Source organism: Dasypus novemcinctus, chromosome 21, assembly GCF_030445035.2.
Source record: "Dasypus novemcinctus isolate mDasNov1 chromosome 21, mDasNov1.1.hap2, whole genome shotgun sequence".
Lineage (NCBI taxonomy): Eukaryota > Metazoa > Chordata > Mammalia > Cingulata > Dasypodidae > Dasypus > Dasypus novemcinctus.
This window is the reverse complement of record NC_080693.1, coordinates 72,813,991-72,826,714: the sequence shown is the minus strand read 5'-3', so window position 1 is coordinate 72,826,714 and position 12,724 is coordinate 72,813,991. Positions and strand designations below refer to the sequence as shown.

Here is a 12,724-nt window from a genome sequence, read left to right as displayed (position 1 = left end):
TTGGGGGAGTGGAAGGAGGAGGCTGCCCATCTGTAGAGAAGACTGGTAAGTAGAGCACTCCATGCCCCAGAGGCCAGTGCCCATCCTCCACTGGAGGCACAAGCTGCCTTGGGAGCTGTTCTGTGGCTGGAATTGAAAACTTCACTTCCCAAAAATGGGGGAGGAAGAGACAGTTGGGCACCCATTTCAGCTACTGATGAGGAAATTCAGCGGACTACAGTATAATCCTGAGAACAGCTGTCCAGGTCAGAAAGAGGCTGGGAGCTGCCATCTTAACTCTGCACCTGGTGCGAAGGGAAGCGGGGTGGACTGAAAATCCCAGTGCTGGTGGGGACCGGCTTCCTTCCATCCAGATCAGATTGTAGCTCTAGCCTAGGACCCAGCCCCACCTCCAGCAGGGAGGAAGCTGCGGGGACCTGCACCAGCCTCTCCGGGAAATTACCGGCCAAGCCGCGAAGGCCTGTGATTTATCCTACTCTGGCAGCACAAGCCGCCCCAGGAGCTGGTCTGTGGCTGGAATTGGAAGTTCCATTTCTCAGAAACAGGGGAGGAGGAGACGGTTGGCTCCGATTTCAGCTACTGATTGGGAGACTTGACTGGCTAAGAGATAACCCTGGGAACTGCTGGGGTAAGAACCAGCCCAAGTCAGAAAGAGGCCAGTGGCCACCATTCTGACTCTACTCCCAGCCTGAGGGGAAGCCCAGCTGACAGTTTCTTTCACACAGATCAGCCTGCAGCCCGCCTAGGTTTCAGCCCCACCTCCGGCAGGGAGGAGGCTGAGGAGCCCTGCACCAGCCTACACAGGTAACTACAGGTAACCTTGGCTGGCATAGACTAAAAATCAGAAGTCTACCAGGGCAACTGCAGTTATCTTGGACCCACACTGCATAGACTGCTGCCCACACCTGCAGCTCTGTCCCCACCCCAGGCAGGGGAGAAAGGAATGTGAAGCTACATCATTCTCTCTGGGCAACTACGGTCTAGGCCTACATGTGGATTATTCCACGTATCTGTGACTCTGTCCCTACCCCTGGCAAAGGAGAAAATTGGAAGAAGCTTCATTGGTTCCTGGTGCAAAGAGGGCAGCTTGAGCCTCCACAGCTTACAGCACCAACTACATCCTTGGCTCCTACTGCATAACCAGCAAGGGAGAAATGATAGGAAGCCCTAAACCAGAGAGAAAAACTGCACCCAGAAAAAATACTCTAGTAAGCCAGATGCAAAGACACCAACAAAAAATTACAATCCACACCAAGAAACAGGAAGCTATGGCCCAATTAAAGGAATAAGATAAACCTCCAGATGACATAAAGGAATTGAGAAAACTAATTATAGATGTTCAAACAAATCTCCTTAATAAGTTCAATGAGGTGGCTAAAGAGATTAAGGATACTAAGAAGACATTAGATGAGCACAAAGAAGAATTTGAAAGCATACATAGAAAAATAGCAGATCTAATGGGAATGAAAGGTGCAATCAATGAAATTTTAAAAACATTGGAATTATATAATAGAAGATTTGAGGAGGCAGAAGAAAGGATTGGTGAGCTTGAAGAAATGGCCTCTGAAAGTGAACATACAAAAGAAGTGATGAAGAAAGGAAAAAATTAAACAAGGCCTCAGGGAACTAAATGACAGCAAAAGGCGTGCAAACATACATGTCATGGGTGTCCCTGAAGGAGAAGAGAAGGGAAAAGGGGCAGAAGGAATATTTAAAGAAATAATGATAGAAAATTTCCCAACCCTATTGAAGGACAAAGATATCCCTGCCCAAGAAGCACAACGTACTCCCATTCGAAAAAATCCAAATAGACCAACTCCAAGACACATACTCATAAGAATGTCAAAGGCCAAAGACAAAGAGAGAATTCTGAGAACAGCAAGAGAAAAGCAATTGATAACATATAAGGGATATCCAATAAGATTAAGTGCTGATTTCTCACCAGAAACCATGGAGGCAAAAAGACAGTGATCTGATATATTTAAGATACTACAAAAGGGAAACGGACTTTGGCCCAGTGGTTAGGGCGTCCGTCTACCACATGGGAGGCCCGCGGTTCAAGCCCCGGGCCTCCTTGACCCGTGTGGAGCTGGCCCATGCACAGTGCTGATGCGCGCAAGGAGTGCCCTGCCACGCAGGGGTGTCCCCCGCGTCCTGGAGCCCCACGCGCAAGGAGTGCATCCATAAGGAGAGCCGCCCAGCGCGAAGGAGGGAGCAGCCTGCCGAGGAATGGCGCCGCCCACACTTCCTGTGCCGCTGACGACAACAGAAGCGGACAAAGAAACAAGACGCAGCAAAAAGACACAGAAAACAGACAACCGGGGGAGGGGAGGGGAATTAAATAAATAAATAATAAATCTATTTTTAAAAAAAAAAAAGATACTACAAAAGAAAAACTTCCAGCCAAAAATCTTATCTCCAGCAAGACTATCTTTCAAAAATGAGGGCAAAATTAGAATATTCACAGATAAACAGAAACTGAGAGAATTTCTAAGCAAGAGACCAGATTTTCAGGAAATACTAAAGGGTGTGTGCTAGAGCCTGAAAAGAAAAGAAAAGACAGGAGAGAGAGTCCTGGAAGAGAGTCTAGAAATGAAGATTGTATCAATAAAAGTAACTAAAAGTGTCAAAAGAGTGGTGAAAATAAAATATGACAGATAAAACTCAAATAGTCAGGAATAAACTTAACCAACGATGTAAAGCACTTGTATTCAGAAAACTGCAACTCAATGTTAAAACAAATCAAAAAAGCCCTAAATAACTGGAAGAACATTCCGTACTTATGGGTTTGAAGACTAAATATCATTAAGATGTCAATTCTATTCAAATTGATATACAGATTTAATGCAATCCTGATGCAAATTCTACCAGCATTAAAGAAAAAGTTGAAAGCACAATCATTAAATTTATTTGGAAGGGTAAGGAGTCCTGAATAGCCAGAAACATCATAAAAAGGAAAAGTGAACCCTCATCTCCAGACTTTAAATCATAATACCTACCTATAGTGGTAAAAACAACATGGTACTGGCCTAAACACATACACAATAGACCAATGGAACCAAATTTATGGTTCAGAAACAGACCCTCACAGGTATGGTCAAGTGTTTTTTTTTGTTTTGTTTTGTTTTTTTATTTATTTCTCTCCCCTTCCCCCCCCCCCCCCCCCCAGTTATATGTTCTCTGTGTCTATTTGCTGCATGTTCTTTGTCCGCTTCTGTTGCTGTCAGAGGCATGGGAATCTGTGTTTCTTTTTTTTTGTTGCATCATCTTCTTGTGTCAGCTCTCCGTGTGTGCGGCGCCATTCCTGGGCAGGCTGCACTTTCTTTAATGCTGGGCGGCTCTCCTTATGGGGCGCACTCCTTGCATGTGCGGCTCCTCTATGTGGGGGGCACCCCTGTGTGTCAGGGCACTCTTTGCGCACATTAGCAGTGCACATGGGCCAGCTCCACACAGTTCAAGGAGGCCCGGGGTTTGAACCGTGGACCTCCCATGTGGAAGGCGGATGCCCTAACCACTGGGCCAAGTCTGCTTCCCTGGTCAAGTGATTTTTGACTACCCTGTGAAACTCACACAGCTCAGGCAGAACAATCCATTCAACAAATGGTTCTGAAAGAATTGGACATCCATAGCTAAAAAAGGAAAGAGCACTGCTATCTCACACCTTATCCAAAAACTAAATCAAAATGGATCAAAAAAACTAAAAATAAAAGCAAGAACCATAAAACTTCTAGAAGAAATTATTGGAAAATATCTTCAGGACCTGGTGGTAGGTGGTGGAGTCTTAAAGGAGATAAGAGAAGGACTGAGTGGACTACTGATGTTTAATGTATGTAGACATTTTAACAGCTTTACTGTAAAATTGTGGAAAAGTATAGAGTGGATGGTAACATACAGTGAATAACAGCTAGTTTATAAAAGGGGATGTGACTGAAAATGGTAGTCTAGTTATGTAAATGCCAACTGACAGAATGCTTGAGAATAATCTAGGAACTGGATAGCACAGTAAACCAAGAGGTGGGTGAGAATTGCAGTTGACGGTACAGATGCAAGAATGTCCTTTGTTAGCTAGAACAAATGTACATCACTGCTGCAGGGTGCTGGGAATGTGGAAAAGCATGGGAAAAATACAGCTGGAGTGACCTATGGACTGTGGTTAGTAGTAATAATATAATATTCTTGCATCTGTGCAGGAGATGTACTGTGTTGATACTGAGGCATTATGGAAAATGTGAGCCAAATGTACCCTCTGGACATGACCATAATCAGATGGTATTATTTTATCTGTAACAAATGACACACCACATTGTATTGTGGTGTTGGTGGAGGGTTGATGCATGGGACCCTGTATGATGTTATGCATGTTTGCTTTGTAAGTTCACAACTTTTACTATACTCTTGTTTATGTATGTTCATATATAGATGATATAAAGATAATAATTGGATTGGTTAGGGGGAAAATACTTTGTTTAGTAGTAATATTTTGACAATGCTCTTTAATCATTAGTTAAAAAGGTTTAAAAACAATTCAAGTTACTGGTGGTAGGGTGAGATGTTATATATGTTTGATGTTATATATGTTTGTTTTGTAAGTTCACAACTATTATACGTTTATTTTTTATGTATGTTTATGTATGAGTGATATATTTCAATAAATTTTTTAAAGACGATTACATGTTATAGGGTACCTGCTCTTAGCTCAAAGGAGGGTGCAGAGGGCATCCATGATTGAGTGGGAGTGCAATTCCACTTAGATCATTGGGGCTACTGAAAATGCCTTTCTAAAGGACAAAAGAAGGAAAAAAGAAAAAAGCTTGGAGACCTCAAGACATACCCTATTATTAGGAATATCACTTTGGTGAACCAAATGATGCCAGGAAACCCATCCACAAGGGGCACACGACTCCCTGCCCAGTTTCAGGCTGGGACCATCTGCTGGGGCTGTCCCAGAAAGAAGCCTGTGGCAGAGGCCAGTTTGGGAGAGCAGAGAAGGGGTCTGCTGGCATCTGAAAATCTAGTGGTGAGGAGTAGATGGAGCTGCATGGTAGTGAAGAAATTACTAGTTCTGTGACTGTGACCTTGGACAAAGTTACTGAATCGCTCTGTGCCTCAGTTTCCTCACTGACCTGAAAAATGGAGCCACTGTAAACTTCCCCAATCCCAAACACAATGTGAGAATGAAACAACCCAACGCAAGGAAAGCCTGAGCACAGCGCCTGTTCACAAATGTGCTCAGAAACGTGGGCCATTGTTATTACATCTCTGGACTATTCTGAGGATAAAGATATAACACATGTGAGGACTTTTTTTTAAGTACAATGCAAGCCCAAAGCATCACTAAAATTGATATTAAACAAAACTATTCTGAGTGTAGATGGTGAAAAGCCAGACTCCCTGCAGCTACTGGCTAAATTTTTGCCAGAACTGTTTGTCCACATGTTCTGCTGTTTGATTCTGAACCCCAGAGAAAGTTGAAACTAAAAACACCACTGTCACAAACAATGTCAGAGGCAAAGCGAAGAGTCGTTCCGGTTTGCACTTTCAAAGCCCCAAACCATGGTGCCTTGTCACACAATCCCAGGGCCTCCCGTGCCGTCTTGGCTAAAGCGGAGCCAAGTATCTTTGGCTGGGCAGGCTCCGCTGACAGCTAGCATGGGCCTTGAAGGATGCTGCCTACCAGAAAATCTGGTTTGGGACAACAGTTAAGAGGCCAAGTCAAGAGGTGTGTGTGTGGGGAGGGGTAAGAGAATCACTTGCTGACGCCAATTTAAAGTGGAATTACATTTCAGTATCAGAACCACCAAAGAGAAGTAGTCCATGGCACTGGGCCCAATGCCCCAGCAAGAAATGTCCACAAACCTAGCATGTAAGCTCAGGAGGACAGTGACATTTACTTTATGCACTGCATAATCCCAGCGCGTAGGAGATAGGGTGTTCAATAAATATTTGCGGAGTGACTGCATCTAACATGAACAATGATGGCCACGCAAGTTTGTCCCGCCTGCAAAGCCCAGCTTCATCTCATCATTTCCCTAACCTCGGATGACCTTCCCAGGTTGTCAATGCTCACTTGTAAAAAACTGCACTTGTTGAAATGCTGCCTAATAAACACACATGGGCCCCGTCTTCGGAACTAGGCAGTAAACATTTTGTGAGAAGGGGCTGCATCCCCTGGGGTGTGGCTTTGTGGTCTGGGAGGCGCCTGCGGAGGAGCAGAGGCTGCGCAGTGAGAGGAACAACGGGCATGGATAGGTCAGGCTCCCAGCCTGGGTCCGGCTGGTTTCGCACTAAGCATTGGGAGCTCCCTGCCTTCTGCCAACACAGTCCCAGAGCCCCCTCCTAGCTTCTTGCTGTCATCCCGCTGACCATATGGAAATGCCCAGGCACATACCCCTAAAGGGTTAAAGTGGAAACTTGGCATTGCAAACGTAACAGGAAGAATAAACAGAGGAGGAGAGGCGGGGAGCAGGACAGGCAGTGCGGGAGGGTGGGCGGGAGCCAGCATCTCCCTTTAGGCAAGAAACGAAGCCGGAGAGCAGGTTACCCTTCCCTGGGCCACGGGGAACAGGGCGGGCAGGCAACTTCACCTTCCTCCAAAGAAAGCCTGCGTTAACGGGGGAACAATCCAGGGGTCTCCTACCCAGCAGCAATCTCAGCCAGCACTTTCCAACACATCCAGTTGGGTTTTGTGGCCCACAACCCTGTCACAAAAGCTTAATATGACACATTTATTCCTGAAAGCCACCTGTTGATTTCGCTGAGTCTCTTGTTTTTTAAAGGCTTCAGCAACAGGCTTACAGAGGCTTCCCCAAGGCGATGTCCTCTCTTTTTTTAAGTAGTGAGGAGATGACACAACTATAGGTGCAGTAAATTATGAAGACTGAACAGTCTGGGAAGAAACCTGAGTGTTGAAATCAGATAAAACCTGCTCTAGAGTTCATGAGACACACCCAATGCTGCACCAATACCGCGCCCAATGTCAACCAGGCGTGACAGCAGTCATATGGCGGTTTAGGTCCCCACCGTGTGGGGAGAGGTCCCTGCTGTCCACAAACGCAGCATGCCTGCTCCCACCTCCTCCTGCCTTCCCTGCTGTTCCCCACCTGCCCCTCCCTCAGCTCACCCGCCCCCTTGCCAGTCCTTCCAAGGTCTTTCCTTCCTGCCTTAAGCTTTACTGCTCTCCACCCTTCCTCAATTCTCCCAGCAGTCACAGGCTGAGTTAACAAGCAAGAGTTACAGAGCCTCACCAGGTATAAGCCACTTACACGAGTTAACTCAGTTACCCTGGCTCCAGGCCCCATGCACATTAACGCCATGAAGTCAGCACCATTCTTAGCAGCCTCGTCTCATGGATGAGCAGACTGAGGTAGAGAGAGGTTAAATAATTTGCCCAAGGTGACACAGCTTGTGAGGGCAGAGCTGGGGTTCAAAAGTTGGGCTTCCGAGCCCAGGTGCTCAGGCATCTTACTTTTCTAGCTTCGCACATTTGCCTCTCCATTATACCTCCTCTGCCTTTCACAGCCCACTGTGGTGACTGCTGCTTTTCTATCTTCCCCAGGAAAGAAACGATGTAAAATGTATATTACAGGGGATACATTTAAAAGAGTGGTTGAATAGTTTCATTTCCAAAGCCGACATTTACAAATGCAATAAAAATCCTATCCAGCATAATACAGACACCATAGCAACTGGGCATCCTCTCATTTAAAAATTACATGAGAGCTTTTCCCATTAAGTTGGAAATTTTACATCATTTCTTTTTCTTTCTCTCAAAACTGTACTTCCACTCTACTCCCCTTTCAGAATTCTGTCCTAATATGACTTTACGTTCAGAAGTACTTTATGGATGACCTGATTCTACTGCCATAATACAAACTTTGTATGTAATTTGAAAGAGGTTTTTCTACTTTCCTCCAAGGGTCACCAAACAAGTCTTCTTTGATTGAGTTACTATCATAATGATCACTGTAGATCATAATGTACAATAAAACAATGAGAATTATAAATTTTGAGAAGTTGTTATTAAACAAAAAAGTCAATGTTATAGGAGATGCATCCTTAATGAGATGGACTTGGCGGAGTGGGACATATTGACTTGAGGGAAGGTTTGCCCAGTATCAATATTTTGATGTGTCCCCCCCCTCCCCCCAAGGTTTTGACAGCTGGAGCAGCGTGCCATAGTAAGATACAAGCAGAAGGCCAATGGGGCAGAATAATAGGGATGGCCAGCCTCTGCCACAGGCAAGGTCTCAGGCTGATGAAAAAGAGCTGATGTTATGAAAACTGATTCCCTAAAAACCATCCGTGTCCAAGAACCCCTTGGCAAATCTTCAAATTCCCCCAGGAGTAAACATTACCCAGTTTGAAGGCCCCTGCCTTCTTTCAAACCATCAGATTTGAGGATGGGGAGGTGGGGGGTCCACAAACCACCAGATCAACCCAGCACATATCCCTGGAGTTTCAGCTCATGAAAAGGCTCCTGGATGGAAAATTTGAGAGGCTCTCCGCTGTCTGGAGAAGCAAATATTAAAATGTTATAGCAAGACCTTGCTTTAATTGAGTAACAAGTGGGGTACCCGGAGGTAAGATAATGGGTGGAAAGGGGCTCGGCGACAGGACGAGGGACAGTGGAAGGGTGGGTGATCCTCCCTGGAAGCCCCTCACATACTCCTCTCCTTCACCGGCTGTCCTGAAGCCCCAGCTCTGAGAGCAGGTTTGCAGGGCCGATCTCCCCTCTGAGCTCCATACAAGATTCCTTTCAGTCTACTTACCCCAAGTCAAGTTCTCACAGACTGGTAAGTGCGGTAAGCTTATTTGCAAGCCAGGGTCATATCTGCCTAGCAACCCAACCTGAAGACTCCAAGGCCTACAAACGTTGACAGAGAAGGAGCAGGCCAACTGTGCACAAAAGAATCTGTTCTCATGCAAATGACCCCAGGCAAGAGGGCTAGAAAAGAGAGAGCAGTCAGGACAGCTCTGAGGAGCCAACTTCTTTCCCAAGATGATGTCTAGGGACTTTTTAAGGGCATCATTATAACGTTGCCTACTGTAAACCAAGAGCTGGAGGGGAGGCTTTGTCTGCTGCTTGGGTTGCAATAGATACAGGGGGATCTATGGACTTAATTTCTTGATTTTTCTGGTTCTACACTCCAGATTCCAAAGGTTCCTTTGTTTTTAGTTAGAACTGAACAGAGTTAGTTTTGTTTGGGGGGATTTTGATTAGCATGGTAATGTAGTACTTTCCCTCTCTTTGCTTTCCTTGGAGGAATGAAAAAAAGCAGGAGTTTTCACGCTTGGTCTCACTAGGCTTGATGGACAAGGTGAAGCCAGCCTCTAACCAGGGCGGGCTGAAGTCAGTGGTTTGCAGCTGGAGGGCTGGCCAGAAGCTGCATTTCTGGCCACCTCTCCCTTATACAAACACAGATGGCAAATGACACCTTTGGAAGTTGGGGGGGTGGGGGTGGACCAGTTGCAAAAGAGACAGTTTGTATCTACAAATGCATAATCTTAGGCAAATCCCTACAGGGCTTTCTGCCTCCCTTTTCTCATCTGTAAAATGGAGATATTCACAGTGTCTTAGTTTGCCAGGGTTGCTGTGACAAATACCCTACAATGGGTTGGTTTAAACAATGAGAATTTATTGTCCCACAGTTTTGAAGGCTAGAAGTCCCATATCAAGATTCAACAGGCCATGCTTTCTTCCACTGTGTAGCCTTCCGGTGCTGGCTTGCCGCAATCCTTGGCTCACACCTCTGCCTCCGTCACATGGAGATCTGCCTCATTCTCTGGCTTCTACTTCATCTGCTCCTCCATCTTTCTAGATTGCCTTTCCTTATAAGGTCTCCAGAGATATGAATTTAGGCCCACCCTGATTTAATTTGGCCTTACCTAAATAGGATCTTCGAAGATCCTGCTCTCAAATGAGTCCACACCTTACTAATAATAACAACACCCTTCTAAAACCCCATTTACAGGGGGGAAGCGGACTTGGCCCAGTGGTTAGGGGTTCTGTCTACCACATGGGAGGTCCGCGGTTCAAACCCCGGGCCTCCTCGACCCGTGTGGAGCTGGCCCACGCGCAGTGCTGATGTGCGCAAGGAGTGCCCTGCCACGCAGGGGTGTCCCCACGTAAGGGAGCCCCACGCGGAAGGAGTGCACCCCATAAGGAGAGGAGCCCCACGCGGAAAGAGTGCACCCCATAAGGAGAGCCGTCCAGCACGAAAGAAAGTGCAGCCAAGCGGATAAAGAAGAACACGCAGCAAATAGACACAGAGAACAGAGAACAGACAACTGGGGGGGGAATAAAATAAAAATAAATAAATCTTTTTTAAAAATCCTATTTACAGGGAAACGGACTTTGGCCCAGTGGTTAGGGCGTCCGTCTACCATATGGGAGGTCCGCGGTTCAAACCCCGGGCCTCCTTGACCCGTGTGGAGCTGGCCATGCGCAGTGCTGATGCGCGCAAGGAGTGCCATGCCACGCAAGGGTGTCCCCCGCGGGGGAGCCCCACGCGCAAGGAGTGCGCCCGTGAGGAAAGCTGCCCAGCGTGAAAAGAAAGTGCAGCCTGCCCAGGAATGGCGCCGCCCACACTTCCTGTGCCGCTGACGACAACAGAAGCGGACAAAGAAACAAAAGCAGACAAAGAAACAAGACTCAGCAAGTAGACACCAAGAACAGACAACCAGGGGAGGGGGGGAAATTAAATAAATGAATAAATCTTTAAAAAAAAAAAAAAATCCTATTTACAAATGGGTTGATGTCCACAGGATTTAGGACTTGAAGAGATCTTTTCCTTTCGTGGGGTGAATGATTTAATCTACCACAGATAAGTGCAAAATTCAGAAGGCTGCTGATGGGGATAGAATCACTTAAAACAAAGGAAGCAAAGCAAAGGAACAAAGCAAACATGCAAAAAGTTGTTATTATATGTTGTTATTATTACAATTATGCCCCCCAAGAGCCAATGGTTTCACTTGGCCAAATACTCAGATCTTTTCAATCATTCATTTGTTCATCCCTAGGCCTTTTGGCATGCTTCATCTAATTTTTTAAATTAAGAGGCTTAAGTGCCAAGATCGCACATGACTTGCTTGGAGTTACCCATTAAAAATGATGGGGGTAGGGAAACGGACTTGGACCAGTGGTTAGGGCGTCTGTCTACCACATGGGAGGTCCGTGGTTCAAACCCCAGGCCTCCTTGGAAAAAAAAAAAAATGATGGGGTGTGGGGGGGGAGAAATAAAATAAATCTTTAAAAAAAATTTATCTTTAAAAATTAAAATGATGGGCTGTGCCCAGAGGTTCCTAAGCAGTCAGTCCCATGCATGCTGTGTGATGTTAACACTAACATCCTAAATATCAAAGACTGCAGTTACAGCACGAAGCGTTTTCACGTTAGTGATTTAAGTGAGTTTCTACCATGTGGATTCTGTGAAGAAGGACTCAGAAAAGGGCTGCTTGCATGGCATGTATTGGAGTCAGCAATTGAACTCCTTAAGCCATAAATAACAATAACAATAAGGACTTAGGGGGACTGAGGAGTTACCAGGTGCCAGTTTCTGTGCTCAGCCCTTTCCAGACACCATAAGCTAAATCCTTCCACTCTTGGAAATTCTGCCATTATCTCCATTTTACAGATCTGGGAATTGACGCTCTAAGAAGTTACACCTTTAAGGTTGCAAAGCAACTCAGTGGCACCCTGGCCCTACAGTACTGGCCGTCACCCGGCACTCCGCGCCAGCACACCTGCTCACCATCTAACCCACGCCACGGCTGGTCAACAGCAATGGATGTTAACCTAGCAGACCCTATCCCCCTCGTCATGGGAAATCAGGCAGCGAGCAAAGGAGGCTTTTTCAAATTAAAATTCAAATCGCTGACTAGCCGCGGTGGCGGTTCTCTGTCCACATACTTCCAGACTAGGCTCTCTGGAGTTGGCGACATCAGAATTACATCCCTCTGATCCCTACGGAAGGGAGCAGCCTTTGCCGAAGTCGGCAGAGGAATGCGGAGAGTAAGGCCTGCGCTTCCGATCAGGTCCCAAACTGGCCCCGGAGATGTAAGGTGGAGACCAGGAAGCGCCCCCGCGGGCTCTAAAGAGCCTGGGATCCGACACATTGCTTTGTCCCCACGAGCTCGTAACTAAGGTTTCCTGTGCTTAGTTCCCAGTGACCTTGGGGTCGGGGACTTCGGGATTAGGGACACGTAGTCCCAAACCTCCGGGCCCCTGCCGGCAAGGCGGCCATGCACCTGTGTGGAAGTCGCTTCCCGCCTGGGAGGGAGGGCGCGCGCCCCGGGCCGCGGATGCTGACTCAGCCCGGCTGCTCACATCCCTTTCGCGCAACGCGGATGCAGTTGCTGCTGCAGCATCAGCTGGGAAGGGAGTGGGGGCAAGGCATACAGAGCAGCCTGGCCGTTCGCGCCCTGGGGCCCCCTGCGGCAGTCCCGTCGGCTCCCCCCCACCCCGCCCCGGAAGGGGAACGGTGGGGTGCGCTAGTTGACGAAATTGGGGGAAGTGGGCGCTGGAGGAGGAACTCAGGGTTCGCGGCGCCGCGCGCGCAGATCACACCCAAACTGGAAGGAACCTGTTCTGCCCCGAGCGGGCGCCGAGTCGCCGCAGCCACGAGCGCCGTGCGGGACTAGCCCCGGCGCGCGCGCCACCCCAGACCAACTCTCCACACACCAATTCCCAAATCGCCGGGGCGCAAGGCTGGGCGGTGGGTGCGCC

The 12,724-nt window shown here is 47.3% G+C and overlaps 1 protein-coding gene across 28 annotated transcripts in view; it reads right to left on the bottom strand.

Moving 5' to 3' along the window:
• ARSG (arylsulfatase G) overlaps nucleotides 1–12,724 on the bottom strand; it is a 164,446-nt gene that overhangs the window by 97,398 nt on the left and 54,324 nt on the right. The window lies entirely within an intron of this gene.